Source organism: Protopterus annectens, chromosome 8.part0, assembly GCF_019279795.1.
Source record: "Protopterus annectens isolate FY-2018-M chromosome 8.part0, PAN1.0, whole genome shotgun sequence".
In the NCBI taxonomy this organism is placed as follows: domain Eukaryota; kingdom Metazoa; phylum Chordata; order Ceratodontiformes; family Protopteridae; genus Protopterus; species Protopterus annectens.
In genome coordinates this window covers 883,452,720-883,472,146 of record NC_056741.1, presented here as the reverse complement: position 1 = coordinate 883,472,146, position 19,427 = coordinate 883,452,720, and positions in this window count along the sequence as shown.

Here is a 19,427-nt window from a genome sequence, read left to right as displayed (position 1 = left end):
TGATTTATAACAAATGTTGCATGTATGATACTGTGGTCTGTATGAGTTTGTACAAGAACTTTCTCTTGTAAATAAAGTTGCATATTAGTTATACTTGTTTATGTACATTGTTTTAGTGTTAATGCCTCAAACTGTATTACAGACATATTTTATATGTAGAACAGAAGACAAACAAAAATTAGCCCCTTCTCTCCTTGTCTGATTCCTTTATGCTTAAGGAGCAAAATGTGCAATTTAGTTATTGTAAAGTCTGTTACACTTTATGAAAAGCATTTAAAATTTTTATAATTAATTTCAGTAAACCTATATTATAAAAGATTTTATTTAGATTTGGTACATATGTATGCATCAGAATTTATAAGTTTAATTTTTCAGGGTTAACTGCCATGCTTCAGTGAGGAAAGTCCATCCACCCAGAAAAACAGACAAAAATTATTAAAATAGCTATACATTGACATGGGTATCAATGATTGTGATCTGGTAGCAAGTGGAGAATGTGCGGCATATAAAGAAATATGCATCTGTCAAAAATGGATAGATCACTGATGTATGCCAGGACTTATGATTCATTGCACGCACACACACACACACACACACACACACACACACACACACACACACACACACACACACACACACACACACACACACACACACACACACACACACACACACACACCATCATTATCTATGCTAACATGAATGCTAGCTAAACTTGATAATATGTACTGCATACACAGATGGTAGCCACAGCCTGTAAAACATTTTCAACATGGCTGCCTGCTCATCAGTTAAGTACAATCTGAGTGGTACAAAAAAGTGCAATATTTTGTGCAAACTTCTACCAATAGGCTGGTCTACATGTATCATGCAGTGTATAAGTGGGAATATTCTAGCATTAGAAACTCTGACTGGAATGCAGAAATAGCACTGGATATGAACAGTGAGTGTGGTGAGCTCTGAACTCACTACAGCAACAGCAGAATAGAAAAAAAGAGGGACTGAAGAATCTAGGATTATGACTGGATGAAAAGAGCAGCATAGGCTGGAAAAGAGAGAAAAGCTGGAAGACATGCCAGTGACCTGTGACATGGGGATGAGTCATATATCTTTGGGATGGCAAAGGATGTAGCATATGCAGGAAAATGTGAAGAAGTTAATAATAGTTGTAGGTTGGCTAGTCTGTGAGAAAGAGCAGTGAGTGATTGGAAAAGAGGTGCCCACAAGTCAAAGGAAAATTGGGTAGAAAAATAAGTTGGACAGACTCAGGCACTGGCTAAGAGAACATGGGAAGAGTTTGTCAGATGAGTACAGCAAGGTAGGGAAGGAGACAACAAAATGAAGGGGGAATGTTAGAGAGACAGCAAGAAAAGAGAACACAAAGAAGTAATAAGACAGGATAAAAGGATAGAAGAAGACATCTGTGACTAGTAATGAGAGGGATGCAGAGATAGAGATGGTGATGCTGGGTCAAACACCACAGGAAAGTAGAAGAGGAGTGGTAGAATGAGGTGCAGACAACAAATGGGAGGCTGTCTATAATAATCTGCTCAAGCAACAGAGACCTCCAAAGCAGAAACGCAAGCAACCTCCACCCCCCCAACACAACCCAAATGACAGATAGCCCACAGACTCAGTGTGCCACTCAACCACAGCCCATAAGGCAAAACAACGTACCCAACACACTAGTCATAGGTGACTATATAGTCAGGCACAATGATGTCCCACTCACCAGGTTAAACAAGGAGAAGGTTACTGTCAGCTGCCTGTCGGGTGCCAGGATCCACCAGATATCCCACGCACTTAGGTCATTGTCCATGTTGGTGTGAATGATCTGAGATGTACCTCCCTGGACTACATGAAAAGAGACATGGAAGAGCTCTCCAATCTTGTAGCCCAGGCAGGCATGACCCTAGCCCTGAGAAGCATCCTGCCATTGCCTAGAATGATACTGCAGTACAAGGACAAAATGATTGACTTCAACAACTGGCTAAGCTTCTGGTGTCATTCTAAGGGGATCCAGTATCTGTCTGCCTGGGATGACATGGTCGACAGACCATGATGCTTTGCCAGAGATGGCCTGCACCTGTCACCCCTGGGATTCCAGATACTGGCTAAGGCTCTTGCTGCCCCTATAGTGCCTTTTTTAGGCAAGGTTCAAATGACAAATTTACCACCATTACAGGAACAGGCAAGCAAAAACTGAGGGTAATGCTACTCAATGTTAGAAGTCTAAACCTCAAAATGCACTCCCTCGAGGCACTCCTTAAAATGGAGAACATTGATATCTGTGCAGTGACTGAGACCTGGTTCAAGGCTCCAGAGAGCACCCTGCATTACCAGGCTATAACTCATACCACACTTTTCAGCCAGCTAACCTGGACCGGAACACCAAAGGCGGAGGTGTGTCCATATTCATTAAGGATATCCACACCTCCAGGCTAGTCGCTCAGCATAATGCATCTGAGGTTATCCAAGTGCAACTAACTCTGGGCAAAACTGCAATCAAAATTGTAGCTTGCTACAGATCCCCCACCATGCCCCAGGATTCCCACTCATCTTTTCTTGATATACTGGACAATATTAGGGTTCAGCCAAACACCCTAATTATTTGGAGATTTCAACTTCCCCACCATTAACTGGGAAAACTACTCATGTACCACCTCCTTTGCTCAACGCTTTCTGGAATTCATAAATTCCAATGCCCTGGATCAACTTATCCACACCCCCACCAGGGGCAACAATATCCTAGACCTAGTCATTACCAACATGAGTGACCAGTGTTCCACACCTGAAGTCAACTCCTCGTTGGTCAGATCTGACCATAAGCTAATCACCCTAGATATACACATCCCGCCCCCACCCCCATTAAGGAAATCATGATAAAAAATTTCTCCAAAGCCAACTTCATGCGTCTTAAGACAGAAGTGGTGAACTTCATGACACCCATGGAGATAGACAATACAGTTACAACTGCTGAGTCCTACACAGATGCACTCTATAAGCACTTACACAAGGGCATGGATTGTGCTATCCCAAACAGAACCAAGATGCTATCCTCCAAAAAAAGGAAGCCAATCTAGTGGTCCCCTGCCATAAACAAACTCTACAACAGAAGGAAGAAACTGTTGCAAAAGAGAGTAAAATCACATGAGTGGAGATGTTCCCTGGTCAGCCTCAGTAAGAAACTGAGATCCCTTAAGAGATCCTCCAAAGCTAGCAATGAAAACAAAATTGCCACTGATTCTAGGAACAACCACAAAGCATTTTATAGCTATGTCAAGAATCTCAATGGCAACACCCAGATCTGCTCTGAGTTACAGCACAACGACATGAAATTTACAGAACCAACTGATATCGCCAACATCCAGGCAGATAGGTTCAGTGCTAACTTTACCCCCCTCTCACCCCCTAAAGGGCCCATATCTGTAGAGGAAGAATGCAGAGTCCATGTAATCACAACTATGCAGGTAAAAACTGCACTCTCTAAAGCCAAAAAGACAGCATTCATGGGACCGGACAACATCCCAGGCTGCGTTTTATATGAACTTCAGAACAAAATGGCTCCCCACCTAAGCACCATGTTCAATCATAGTCTCACATCAGGCTTTGTGCCCACTGAATGGTGCACAGCAGCAGTTATCCCACTCCACAAAGAGAGAGCCACCACTGACTCCGGGAACTATTGCCGTATTAGCCTGACGAGCCTGGTCTGTAAGGCCATGGAACATATCATTATGGAACTCATAAACAAAGACATTGATAACCTCCAAACTCTGGACCCCACCCAGTTCAGGTTTGTGAAAGGCAGATCATGTCTCCTGAACCTGATCGACTTCTTTGAGGCACTCACCAAAGTTGTAGACGAGGGTAAGGTGGTTAACACAGCCTATCCTGACCTCGCCAAGGCTTTTGACACCATCCCCATTCTGGAATTATAGCTAAACTCACTAAACTAGGTATAAATCCCTACTTCACAAGATGGGTTGCCAATTGGCTCACTGACAGAACCCACACTGTAAAAGTTGCAGACTCCAAATCTGACTTCAAACCATTGAGAAGTGGAGTACCACAGGGTTCAGTCCTGGGACCTCTCCTGTTTGGTATCTACTTCTCTGAAGTACAGGCTAACACAGAAGGTCTTTGGCTAATGAAGTTCACAGATGACTGCAAACTAGGAGCCGTAGTTGAGTCCCCAAATGATGTGGACATCCTAGAGAAGGGTCTCACTTTGACAGATGCCTGGTGTTAGAGCCATAGCCTCCATGCCAAAAAGTGCATTGTCATCCCCTTTGGTAAAAACTCTGTACTCATGAACTACCACATAGGTGGCAGTCTACTTAACGCTGAATGCGTGATAAGAGACTTTGGGACTCAGGTGGACAGTAGTCTCTCCTTTGATAATCATATTGCCACAGTAGTCAGGACATCCTTCTACATGGCACACCTCATCACAAAAAGGTTCTCATCTAGGAAAAAAGAGGTCATTATTCCCCTCTACTTGACACTCATTAGACCCATTACAGAGTACAATGCCCCTTTTGGAATGTACCTCACAAGACATCTGCAACAGCTGGAATGGCCACAGAAGTACCTCTCAAAGAGGATTACTATCAAACAGATGCCCTACACTGACTGTCTCAAAAAACTCCAGCTTTACTCCGTAGTATATCGCCTACTCCGAGGTGATCTCTGCCTAACATATAAAGCTATGTCAAACCCAAATCTGTTGGACATGCTACACCTAAAGAAATCCCAATCCCTCCGAGCTACACGCTCTAGGGACCTAAACCTTGTTACCACAATAAACAGGACATGCTGGAGGGATAGATTCTTGTCCCAGAGACTTTCCATACCCTGGAACAAGTTACCCATCTATGTCAAGTAAAGTTCCTCATTAGCACTCTTCAAGAAAAATCTTGATAAGTGGATGGGAAATAGGAAATACACCCCGGGGATCACTTCAGTGGCTCTGCTCAACAGGGGCACAGGAAATTAACTTTCTTGGGTGATGTAAAGCAGGGAACCTTGTTGGCTAGGCTTACTTAGGCCCTTTGGGCTGATAGGCTAGTACCTACCTATGAACCTATGAACCTATAAGAAAATAGTGCCCACTATGGATAAAAGAGCCGAGAGGGGATCCATATGAGGAACTGCAGTGGAAGGAAGATGAGGAGAGGAAACAGAGGAGATAAGAACAGATGAAGGAGAGAGGAAGCAGCACCAGGAGAAGGAGAGAAATAAGCATAAGAGGAGAGGAAGATAAGAGTGGAAAACAATGGTTAGGCCTTCAGAAGGAAGTATGGAAGGGTGAAGACAGTGATTAGTTCGAAGCAGGGGAGAGGTAATCAGCACCCAGAATTGGGATCAGCTGCACACAAAAGAGATTGTGACATGTGGCGGGAAGTAAAGAATAGGATAGTTAGTGCTGTAGCAAAGAGAGCTTTGATGACTAGAGTCTCAGTCATCAAGGGGTTTAAGAACATCATTGAGGGAGGCTGGAGAGACCGGTACACTGAAACCACTCCTTGGGCTTAGATTTAGTAAGATTTGGGAGGAACTGTGGTCACAAGGGAGAGAAAAGTGGATGCATTTTGTGGCACAGATAGACATCAACGATCTAACAGAGGAAACAGATGCTCTGGTAACAAGCAGAACTATTTAATTATTTAGTTTGTTTACCAGCATTGCGCACTGATCACAACATACCATTTGCAGGCACAGCTCTGGTAGGAAGGTGGCAAAGAGATGCCAAGAGAGACGGCTGGCAGTAGCAGTCTTGAGACTGATAATCATACCAGCAGAAAGTACACTAAGGAAAGGGGGGTTATGGAGTATAACATCTAACTCTAAAAATGGACAACAGGTGGTAAAAAGAGTAGGGAGGACTTCTGATTGAATGACCAGGGTTATGTCAGAAACATGCTCATGTTAGATCTTTAAGGAAACAGATGCTCAGAGTTGGGTTCGAAATGCATATCTCAGCAATTGCTAATTTTAACTACAATGGAAATCTGCCATATTTCTTTATTTCCTCCTTGCTCGTACACCTTTAGCCTTCCCCAAATCATCAATAAATTGTTCAGCTGCTTATCATTTCTTCCTGTGACTAGGATATCCTTAAAGTAATACTGCGAATGTATAATTCCTGCTACTTTTTGATTTTTTACATTCCACTACCTAGTGGGTGCAAATTCTACTCCAAAAGCACACCCATTATATTAAAACAAGTCTTCACATGAGATAACAGTCTGAAACTACACGAACATTCTTACAAATTCTACTCCAAAAGCATACCCATTATATTAAAGCAAGTCTTCTCATGAGATAACAGTCTGAAACTACACGAACATTCTTACAAATTCTACTCCAAAAGCATACCCATTATATTAAAACAAGTCTTCACATGAGATAACAGTCTGAAACTACACGAACATTCTTATTTCATCATGTATTTATTTATTTTACATTTGTTGACCGGGATAGTCCGACTGGATATATGTCCATTTTCAGCAGAGGCCTGGGGAGAAAAGCTCCATATACCAAAAAAGAGACAGTACATACATCACTGAGTGATAAACTCAGGCAGACATGTTTAGAAAAGTATAGACAAGGAATACAGGCAGGTATCAATATACACAATGTGCAGACTTATATCTGATTGGCAAAGACGTATCAGAAAATGTGAACATAGAATACAATCAGATTTCATAATTCACAATGCTTAGACATTCAAATACTATGAGGCATAGATAGTTGGCTAAACAGCAGGTTGGGTAACAAGACATGTATTAGTGAAGTTGTTAGTCAGGGTTAGAGCAAGAGCACAGCCAATGAGATGGTGAGGTATTTTTTGAGTTCTCTTTTAAATAGGGGTAGTGAGATTTCCTTGATAACGGTAGTAGGGAGTAGATTCCAGATTTACCGGTTGAGTTGCCAAATATAGCATCGCCTGCAGAGTTGTTGGATTTTTGGGAAAGTATCAATAGTTTATCAGCTGAGCGTAATGGCCTGGAGGCACTATGAGGGGTGAGAATATTTTTGAGGGCAAGGGTGTTATCAGGTTGATGGAGTATTTTATGCACTACTATAAGCTGGTTGAACTGTAGAAGGGTACGATACTCTAGCCATCCCAGTGCTTTGAGGTTCTGGCAATGGTGGGTCCTAAAAGCCATGCCTGTAGCAAATCTGGCTATATGATTGTAACATCCTGATAATTTGTTGAGATCAGTTTTGGATAGGTTGGTGAGTACAGGAGAGGCATACATAAGGGTAGAGAGGAGGTGTGATCTTGCAATAGCTACCCTATCTAGGGGGGTGAGGAAAGGTTTGGCTCTATACAGGGAGCCAAGTATTTTGTTGATGGACTTAATAGTGTGATTGACATGTTTATCAAATTTAAGGTTGTCTATTATTATGCCTTGAAGCTTTGTATGGTCATCAGGGGAGATAATGGTGTCAGTGCTAGATTTGATGTTGAAGAAAGGAGGATGAATTCTACTGTTAGGGGAGAAAAGTAGTAGCTTGGTTTTGTTAGGATTTAGAAGCAGGCAGCGATTAGCTAGCCATGTTTCTACTGTGCTGAAAGTGGTCTGGGTGAGGGTTAGAAGTTGTGTAGGAGAGGTGGCAGAGCATATTAGCGGTGAGTCATCTGCATATTGGATGCAGATAGCTCCTTGGATGATGGTGTGCAGATCATTGATAAAGATAGAGAAAAGAAGGGGACCTAGTATGGACCCTTGTGGGACACCTAGGGTTAGAGGAAGTTGTGATAATAGCTTCCTCTGCCATAAGACAGCCTGCTGTCTACCGTTTAGGTAGGAGTGAAACCATTGTATTGTGTGTTGGTCTTAACTGATGGTTTGTAGGGTATTGAGCAGTAGATGATGGTTGACCATATCAAAAGTTTTTAAGAGATCTAGGAAGAGTGCTGAAGATAGTTTGTTGTTGTTATGATGAAGATTGATGACATTAGAGAAAGATAGAAAAGCCGTGGTGGTACTGTGGAATGGCCTAAAGCAGTGCTGAGAGTTGGCGAACTTTCCATTTTGAATAAGAAAGTGCATGATTTGTTTGTGTATGCATCTTTCCATGATTATAACTAGTGGTGAAAGAATGGCTATAGGTCTAAAGTTAGATAATTCTGTGGAACTTCCTCCTTTATGGAGAGGTATAACATGTGACATTTTCCATATTGCTGGGATGGATCCTTCTGAGATGGATCTGTTGATCAGAATAGAAATGGGAAGTGCTATGGCATTAGCTGCTTTTTGAAGATATTCAGCTGGGAGGTGGTCGGCAGCTAGTGTAGTAGGTTTTAACTTTTTGAGTAAGGTCCGGATCAGGTTGGTAGGTACAGTTTGAAAGGTAAAGGTGGGTTGGTTGCTGGGTGGATCAGGGCTAGATGTGCCAGAGCTGGTGTTTGTGTCCGATAGAGTGAGATGGGTAGGTCGAGACTGGATAGTTTCAGTAAAGAAGGAATTGAAGCTGTTTGCAATTTCAACAGGAGATTTATCAAGGGCAGCTAATGGGGTAGGAGTGGCGGAACAGCCTGGGTGGAGAAGATTGTTAATACCAGCCCAGAACTTTTGAGGTTTTAGCTGCTATTTTTGTTGTAGGAGGGTGTAGTGATTTTTTTTGTCTAGAATGACAGATTTTTTGGTCTGGTTCCTTAGCTGCTGGTATCTTACTTGGTCCATAGGGGCTTTGGTAACATGCCACCTGGCCCAGGCATTGTTTTTTAGTTAATTTTTGTTTTTTGTTTCTTTAGATAGCCACAGTGCAACCGTGGCTTTTACACGGATGGTACGGGTAGGAGCATGGTGGTTAAGGATAGCCAAAAATTTGGTATTGAAGTACTCAACTGCTTCTTGTAATGGGAGTCATTTCAAGACATTCCAATTACATGCTTTGAGTTCTTTTTGGAAGTTGTCAAGGTTAAAGTTCCTGACGTTTCTTATAGTTTTGAAGGTGGGCTGGTGAAGAATGTCGGCTTTGAGCCTAATAATATAGGTAAGGCAGTGATCACTTAGATCATCGGCTAATGTACCTGACTTGTACTTTTGGAGGTGGCTGTTAATAAGTATTCAGTTGAGGATACTATCTTTGACTCTATTTTTGCTAAATCTGGTGGGGGTGGCAATGATCTGAGTAAACCCGTGGAGGTTTAAATGGGTGGAGGGAGTTTCAGAGGAACAGGTGTTCCAATCAATGTTAAAGTCCCCCAGTACAATGGTTTCCTGGGGATAGTTAGAAGTTAGCCAATGTAAGATATTTTCTAGAGTATTATCATTCTTGTCAGGTGGAATATAAATGCAGACAATGTATCTGCATTTATTTTTGTTTATTATTAGTTTGGTGATGAGAATTTCTGCATTCACAAAACAAACTCAAGAAATCAAAAAAACTGTATAAAGAACTAAAACTGGAAACGCTCCGAACTAACGGACTTCCTTGTAGTTGAAAAAACGCTGAAACCATTCAGTCCAAAAAACATAAACCTTTTTAAGCACAACACGCAGGCTTTTCATCAGTATCACTACCAACTTCTTCAGAAACTAAAACAGAGACACGCAATACCAACTGCAATATATACAAAATTAAAAAAAAATCACATGGTCTCTTGATACTACGAGACTAAGATATCAACCCACATGTAAAAATAATGAATAAAATGATTAATTAAAAACGCTGTTTTATAAATTGACTGCATCTAACATCTAAAAAGATAAAAATACCCTCCTATTGTGAAAACGAGGCTCACAGTATGCGAATATTGTAATAAACCAAGACAATAAAAACAGTGAAAATTACAAGAACTACAACGTTGCAACCCATATGAATATAATGCTGTTGTAAACAAAGGACAATCGGCTGCAAACCAGTTAGCACAAAGTATATTAGAAAGGTGGTCACAAAACATAACACTTTTTGCCAACTTTGTATTGACTGTCCCAACATAATCGTGCTATGAAAAATAAAAAATGAAAAATGAAGAAAAATAAAAGATAAAAAATGAACAGGGTGGAAATATACATAGATACGTGTTACATAATATCCCCCAACAATCCAACAATAAACATGTACCCATGAACTACCACATAGGAGGCAGGACACTAAACATCGAAAGTGTGATGAGAGACTTAGGGACACAAGTGGACAGTGGTCTCACTTTAGATAACCACATCGCCACAACAGTCAGGAAATCCTTCTATGTGGCACACCTCATCACTAAGGGTTTTTCATCCAGAAAAAAAGAGGTCATTGTCCCACTGTACTCACCCCTCATTAGACCCATTATAGAGTATAATGCCCCATTTGGTATGTACCTCACAATACATCTGCAACAGCTGGAAAAGCCACAGAAATACCTCACTAAAAGAATCACAGGCCTAAAGCAGATGCCATATGCTGACAGCCTAAAAAAACTCCGGCTATACTCTGTGGCATATCGTCTACTCAGAGGCGATCTCTGCTTAACATACAAGGCCATGTAAAACCCTGAGTTGTTGGACATGCTCCACTTAAAGAAATCCCAATCCCTCAGAGCCACACGCTCCAGGGATCTAAACCATATCATCACAATGAACAAAACATGCTGGAGGGATAGGTTCCTGACCCAGAGACTCCCCATACTCTGGAATAGACTGCCCATACATGTCAAGCAGAGCACCTCATTGGCCCTCTTCAAAAGGAACCTTGATGATTGGATGGGAGATAGGAAATTCACCCCGGGGATCATGTCAGTCGCCCTGCTAGACAGGGGCCCAGAGAAGTAAATATTGTGGGAAGAAATTTCCAGGGAATTGTTATGGCTAGGCTTGCATAACCTAGTACCAACCTATGAACCTATGAACCTATGAACCTATGAACCTATGAACAAAACAGCAAAGGTGATACAAAGTACTCTACTTTGTATCCCAATATTGCAACACTGACAAAATGTAGTAAATGCATGTTGAAGCCGCATCGACTAAAAAAGACAACCTAGATTAGTTCGAAGCGGCTACAAACAATAACACTGATATTGACCCTGTAGGCTATACTAACTAGGATGTTCTGTAAATTAACAAAAACATAAGAAATATATATTAAAGTCTCGTCCGATGAAAAAAGACTGAAATGGCTCTAGATGTAATAAAATCAACCATAGACATGGCACTTGTCTAAACCTTGAAAAACTATGCTGGCTAATATTCCCGTACATTACAAGATCAACAAAAAACAGCATAAAAATATTTGTACATAGCAGCCCGCAGATATGGTTCTAACTAACTTCATACAACTCCTTTATAAAAACATAAACATATTGCTAAAATAATAAAATAAATAGACAAAATAAGTAGACAAATATCTAATAAACTAAATAACTATGTATATACAGAAAAAACTAAAATGAAATTTTATGCAAAATTATCTATTTAACCTCTTTAGTTTTAATAGGCAAGTTATGGATAACATACCATTGATGCCCGGAGCATGACAGGCATCTAACCTGAGTTGCCATGACAACTCTCGACTCTCCAGTAGGAGAGACGTAGGCCCTCCCCTCCCATCAGATTTAACTTGATCTATGAATAAAAACATAAAGCCATGGTTGGGATTCTCCACTATATGTTTAGCCAGGGCATTCTCTAGCTTGCCCTTCCTTATAGTGTATAGATGTTCATAAATGCATTCATGTAATCTTCTGTCAGTCTTACTGACATAGAAGACAGGACAACTAAATACGGTTGTCACTTATTTCATATTTAGTCCCCGTCCTGATATAGCTACAATAACGGCACATATTGCACTTATACATACCATCTCTAGTATTGGGTACCTTTGATTTTTTCTCCAGTATGCTTTTAAGATTCTGGCCCCTCTTAAACACAATTCTTGGAGATTCTACCAATTGTTTACAAATAGAATCATCCTGTGTTATCAGGTTCCAATTTTTCAAAATAATTGTAAAAATTTCTTTGGCGTCCATGCTGTAAGTTAGTATAAAGCTATTGGACATCGAGGTGTCATAAGATTAATTTTTAAGTTGCTTATGAGTCATAAAAATTTGTTTATGATTTTTTCGTAGCTTTTGTTTTTTAAGCTAATGTAGCAGTATTTAATCGGGTGATGGTAATTGGGGGGCGAGGAATTAGGAGAGGGTGTGGTTATGTGGTGGATAAACTTATTAAATACTGGAATGGTGTCTGTTTGAGATTTTGGGTATTGGATTTCAAGATACTGTACACATTCATAGCTTAGGTGATAAGGAATGAATAGCAGGGGTACTAAGGGTAGCAGAATTAGTGTTTTAACTGTAGTCATAGTAAATTACTAGGGTAGGGTCTGTGTTGAGTCTATGTGGTGGATAAAAGATTAGAGAGAATAGAATAGCTATGGGTGGATAGAGGGTGTATTATTGTGCTAGGAGTTTGCTGGGTTTTAGGAGCATGAGTAGTAGGTTAGCTAATTAAGGGAGCATGCCTGTGGTACTATAAACATAGTACTACTGGGGGTGGGTGGGATATGGGGGCAGGGTGAGCTGCGGAGCAAGCAAAGCGAGTGGAGTTGGGCTAAACCAGTAAAGCAGATGCCTAGAGGCAGCATTTGCAGGTATTAGTTACAAGCATGCTTTTTTGTTTCTTTTTATATGCCCAATACTCTGTTCCTAGGCCCTACTGTTACAAACTACACAGTTCCCTGCCTGCTTCTCAATTTACAATGCAGAGAGCCCGTTGTCCAATTCCCTTTTGTAGAATGCTTATTTCACTTAGTTTATTGAGAAATTCACTGTTTGGAGGTGCAGAGCAAACTACGCTCATCTGTTGAACAGCAAAAAGCATGCTGTTTTTAACTTAATTGGGGAAGAAAGAAGGCTACAAGAAAATCTAACCCTTCCAACCTAATGCTTATCAGCATAAACAGAATTACAAGTGGGAGTTATAGGGATATTCACCAGTGCTTTTTTGGACCCAGTTTGTTAGGTTTACAGGTGGCAAGGTACTTAAGTGGATATTGACCTTATTAACGCAAGTTCCGTAGTGGGGAAGGTCTTCCGTACTTATGCTTTTACAAGCCTTTCATGGGGAGGTGAGATAGAAACACCTAGAGAGGGGATATGATTATTAGTACTATACCAAGAACAGAGTTAATCATTCAAACATTCAGTATACATGATTATCAAACAAGTCCACATGCACCTTTTAGTATTAACAAACAGCAGCACTCTTTCCTATATATCTGCCTTAAGGGCTCAGTTAATATTCATTATTTCTGTCTCTTATCAATGCTACACTACCCAGGACAGGCCACTAAGTCAATGCAAACGACAATAAATGGAAACAATACCAACAGCAGTTTGCGAGTAATTTGTAGCAGCCGGTACCAATAAACATGCCTTAATTCATCAAGGTTTCAGTTTGCGAGTAAATGCAGTAAACAGTTAGTACACTGAGCTCAGATAAAGAAACAAGAATTAAATACATAAATATGTGAACATACCTCAACTGACTGGGACCTGATGCACTGGTTAATTTGAAAATGGCTGGTCAGGTAGGTGATTATGTAACCTCTGATTACTTGAGAGAGGGGGGAGGTGAAGGGCTGAACCGGGCTAAACCAGTAAAGCAGATGCCTAGAGGCAGCATGTGCAGGTATGAGTTACAAGCACACTTTTTGTTTCTTTTTATATGCCCAATACTCTGTTCCTAGGCCCTATTGTTAAAAACTATGCAGTTCACTGCCTGCTTCTCAATTTACAATGCAGCGAGCCCATTTTTCAATTCCCTTTTGGAGCACGCTTGTTTCACTTAGTTTATTGAGAAATAAACCAGTAAAGCAGATGCCTAGAGGCAGCATGTACAGGTATGCGTTACAAACACACTTTTTTGTTTCTTTTTATATGCCCAATAATCTGTTCCTAGGCCCTGCTGTTAAAAACTACGCAGTTTACTGCCTGCTTCTCAATTTACAATGCAGAGAGCCCGTTTTCCAATTGCCTTTTGTAGCACGCTTGTTTAACTTAGTTTATTGAGAAATGCACTGTTTGGAGGTGCAGAGCACACTATGCTCGTCTGTTGAACAGTAGAAAGCACACTGTTTTTACCTTAATTGGGGAAGAAAGAAGGCTACAGGAAAGTTTAACCCTTCCAACCTAATGCTTATCAGCATAAACAGAATTACAAGCAGGAGTTATGGGGACATTCACCATACCAAAGGTATTTAAGTGGATATTGACCTTATTAAAACAAGTTCCATGGTGGGGAAAGTCTTCCGTACTTATGCATTTACAAGCCTTTCAGGGGGAGGTGAGGTAGGAACACTTCAACCGATTGGGACCTGATGCACTGGTTAATGTATGCTTGTATTGTCAGTCTTTGTAAAGCACTGTATTCTATGAATGATTCAAAGATCTTCAAATTCAGATTCACAAACCTTCCCGGCCCCCTGGACAATTTTTGCTATCTTATTCCATAACCAAGCTATGAAACTCTCTCCCCCCTCCCTTTATAATACCAACCCCCTAACATTACCAACTTCAAATCTCTACTACACTCCTACTTATCATCAAATTGGATATATTCCTGTTCTTCTCCTACTTGAGTCCCCCCACTACCTTTCATTTCAGCATCCCCAATCTTTTCTCCACCTAGCAACCTTCCACTCAACTACTGTCTTTCTAATGCTTGCTGTCGGCCACTGTGAAACACTTTCATTTCTTCTTTTATGCGTGCTTACTGTCTACTAGACATACTTATCTCCTGCTATATCTTCCTCTACTTCTTTCTACTTCTGAACAAAAAAAGTTCTTATCCTCCAAATGTTAAAGCGGCACAGCCTGAGCATGTATTTTATTTTTGTTCCACTGCCACTGCAGCCACTCTGTATTCAAACGCAATTACATCCACACTTTGTACTTCATACTTTGCTACTTTGTATTACTATATCAATATTTTATATACCTTGCTTTATATTTATTATTATGTCTATGTTCTTGTCTAAGAACTCGTATAGTGTATTGTATCGCTTATGGAGCTATTCTCCCCGGGCTTGCACTGAAAATAAGCTCTTCTTGGCCCAGTGGACCTCCCCGGTCATCAAACCATAATAAATATATAAATCTCTTCAATATGTGCTTAAGACATGTCACATTAGATATACTCTTTGTTAAAGGATATCTTGAAATCCAAATAATTGCATTTCTCCTAAATTAACTTTCAAAGCAGAACTGTAGTTGTGATCCATGTACTGTATAGCACTTTAGACAATATCCCTGTATTTTCCATCTTCAGTAATTGTAGCACCATTTTAGGTTGGAATTCATACAGAACTTGGTAATCTTGGTGGAATGTGGGGCTAGAATTTCATTCAAACTGTTTGCTGGCTTTTATAGCTTTCATTGTTCCATTTTCCTTGAATATTTGTTCTGTTATCTGCCAACAGCTGCAGTACTCTTTCTGTTTTGTCGTCATCACATTCATCATTTGGAAAGTCTTGAAAGAATAGAAATTCATGACAGGTTTATGTGCATGATCCCTGATCAACAGTAGTGACCCATTTACACAAATAAAATATGACATTTGTTTTCCCATGATGCAGTCATGGTTACCATAACTTTATCTTCATAGACTGCTTTTTTAGCTATATAAATATCTTCAACGCATTAACACCTCTAAGCTATAGAATGTCACATCTTTAGTAGCTTATATACATCCTTGCATTCCAGAGCATTTTCTGAAACATTGAGTTAAAAAGCATAAAGCCAAACAATAGCAAATATCTTGTAAATAATAAATGCTATTAAATTGGTTCAGACATCAACATTATTAATAAAAAGCCATATTTACAGAGTTAATAGTTATTGTATTCAATCTTTACATCACTACTGTAATATATTATAATGAACACTAACCAGAATTATATTTTTCTCTAAAGCCCTACAGAAAACGGTTGATATATTGGAAACTGTACAATGTAACTATATAGCTAGAGCGAACATTTGCTCACAGAACTTCAAACCAAGACAAAAACTCACAAATAGTAAACGCTCTGCACTCCCCTCACAGTCCAAATGGTAAGACAGCAAAAATCAGGTATCAGAGTGGAACACAGCTGGTAAGTTTTAAAACACATTCAAATGCAACAATTCCATCCAGTGTAAGTCTTTTATTGAAACAAACAGATAAATCCGGTAAGCCCTTTCACCCAACAGGGCTTCATCAGACCATGGCCTTTGGATGTGTTTTAAAACTTACCAGCTGTGTTTAGCTCTGATACCTGATTTTTGCTGTCTTACCATTTGCTCATAGGACTTGAAATTTCATATGACAGAAAGAAATACCCATCTGACTACTTATTTATTGAAATATCTACATAAATGTGAGAAATTATACTTTTTGCATAATTATCAATAAAAATAACACTTAAATTTTCACTAAGTGTACTACTTACAGTACAAATTTCAATGACAATTCTATTCCAAATTATCCAAGGTTTCATCTGATGTCATGTAAGAGTTTATAAGTTTATAGGTTTTGGAAATATTCAGGTATATATACAAATGTTGTATATCTTCATAATCCTTAACAAACAACTATAGTGTACTACTATACATGGAGAGTAAATGTATTTTTGTTTCCCACCATGACCTTTCACACTACTACCACTTTCAATAACATGTGGCTATGTCTCAGTAATGAAAATATGAATGTAAACATGAAAATATGAATAACAAGCGACAAACAGTGATTAATATGTCAATTGCAGGACATCCTAGATTAACAATCTCAGTGTCATTTTGTTATGTACACCCTACCCTTTCTAATGCTAATGAAGTAGCCATAAAAATATGACAATGCCATAAAGAACTATGGATATAAAATTAAAGTAAACAAAAAGGTGCTATAAGCATGAATGAGTTAATACCTCTGATCTTTCCAAAAGCATAATTGAAAATAGTTATTTGCAGTCAGTTACAGAAATAATAGATAAGACAGTCCCTGTATGCAATTACATTTTTAGTTTTAATGATTTAAGAGCTGCTTCCACTATGATTGGAATCCCCAAACTGCATTAACCAACAAATCTTGCTGAAAACACATATTTAAGTGTTGAACCTATATACCAACTCTACAGTCACACCGACTTGAAAAAATGGGTAATATCCCCACCCCGCCCCAAAAAGGGAATAACTTCCAGCACTATTTGGTGACAGTGATCACTGGGGAGCTGTACCTTGGCAACTGAAGGCTCAAGCGTTCAGTCTTTCTCTACCAGTAGAGTAACATTACGAGTCATCTTCATTGATACTAATTCTAAACACTGTACCTCTTCTCAGCTTTTACATAATTTTTTATTTCCTTCAAATCAATTCTGTTATTTGTGCTACTCATTGTGTGCACCTTGGCTGCCTTCCATTTCTTTTTCACCAGTTTCACCCTTTTTACTATTCATTCCTTTGCACACTCTTCCCAGCTTGGCCTTTTTGTGACATTTTAAACATCTTTTGTCTTTGACCTAACAATCAGAGTTATTGTGTGGCATGTATTTATTGATTTATATATTTGTTTATTTATTTACTTACTTAATTTACGTACTTTTGTTTACCAGGAAAGTCCAACAGGGTAGCAAAACCCATTTTCAGAAGAGGTTGGTGAGAAAAGCTCCAATTAAAATGATATAGAGTTTGATATTAAAATATAAATCTAAATATACGATTCATTATATAGGCAAGAAATAAAATGGAATGCTTATACTGCACAACACAATAAAGTTGCAGTAAATAGTTTAATGGAAGTACTGGTGCTTGGTAGGATGAAAGGTTGTTGGCAGAAGACTGGTATAAATAAAGAGCATAAGGGTGTTAGAGATGGATGGTGATTGCTGATGTTCGATTAGTAAAGCGTGTCGAACATGGCAAATAGATATGTGAAATAATTAAAGGGATATGTATATGGAAATAGGTAGTTGAGGCAAAATATATATGAATATTTAAGCATGTACAAAGCATGTTTGCCAGGAGATGGGTATGGAAAAGGTAGAATTGGCAGAATATACATGAATATTTAAGGGTGAAGAATGCAAGAGAATTAAGGGAGAGGAGATGTCATAGAGGGTTAGGAAGCTTGTAATGAGGAGAGGTTTAATGGCAATAGAGGGAGTGGTATGAAGAGGAGAGGAACATGAACACAGCCGGGAGTGAGTAAAATGATGTTATAGCTGTATCTTGTAGTAGCTAGGGTTGTCATCTTGTTTTAAAGAAAGAGAGATGGAGTTACATAACTTAGTGATATGATAAGAGTACAGCAAGTCTACAGCAGTGTTCCTGGATTTACTAGATAGTAGAAGAAAATTATCTGTGGAACGAACTGAGTGTTGAGGGAGGTAAAACTGGATTAAATTTGTTAATGAGGGGCATCTATTAGGATGGTAGATGAGAGTGTTTGTCGGGAGTAGTTGAGAGAGTTAGATAATGGGTTAGTTCAGTCCACCATAGTGATTTTAGGGCAGAGTAGTAAGAGTAATAGTAGGACCAGTAGATTCATCCGTGGTGATGCCTAGCAATTTGTTGTGGGTTACAAGCTCTATCGGTGTTTGATCTGAGGAAGTAATGTTGAAGATAGGTGCATGGTTTGTAAATATAAATATTGTAAATGTTTTAAGGGCGAATAGCATTAATTTTGATTTTGGGGGATTTAGTAATAACTCAAAGTTGCAGAGCTATGCCTCTACGGATAAGAAGGACTGCTGTGTGTTTCAATTTAGTTAATGCACTGGTTGAATAGATAAGCGTGGAGTCATCAGCATACTGGATTAAGTTTGCCTGTTTTCTGGCTGAATGGAGGACCTTGATAAATATATTAAATAGCTTAGGACCTAGGATAGACCCTTGGGCATGTCAGGGTGAACACATAGAAAAGATGAAATGCCATTTTGTCAGCTCACTGCCTATTGTTGAGGCAACCATTAAACTAGGAAAATGATGAGTTAGGTGGACCTAGGGAAGAGAGTTTTTTCTAATAGCTTTTGGTGGGACATGGTATCAAATCCTTTGAGAAGTCAAGAAATGCTGCAAAGATTAAGTTACCCTTATTACTGTGCTAATTTATTTTGGTGGTAAAGTTTAGGAGAGTGGTAGTGGTGCTGTGGAGAATACAAAACACTATGCTATGTGGGGGATAATTGGTTATTGGTAGTGATGTAGGTTAGTTGCTGCTAGTACTTTGGATACAGTGGATGGGATGGCTAAATGTCTAAAGTTAGAGATTTCAGAAGAGGGGCCACCTTTGAAAAGGGGGGAATATGTATGACTTTTACCATACAGTGGGCACATAACTTTCTTGGATGGAGTGGTTACTTTATTTTGAATGAGAGTTAACCAGGGCATCGGCAATAGTTTTAATGTATTCTGCAGAGAGGTTGTCTGGTGCAGGGGTAGTTGCTTT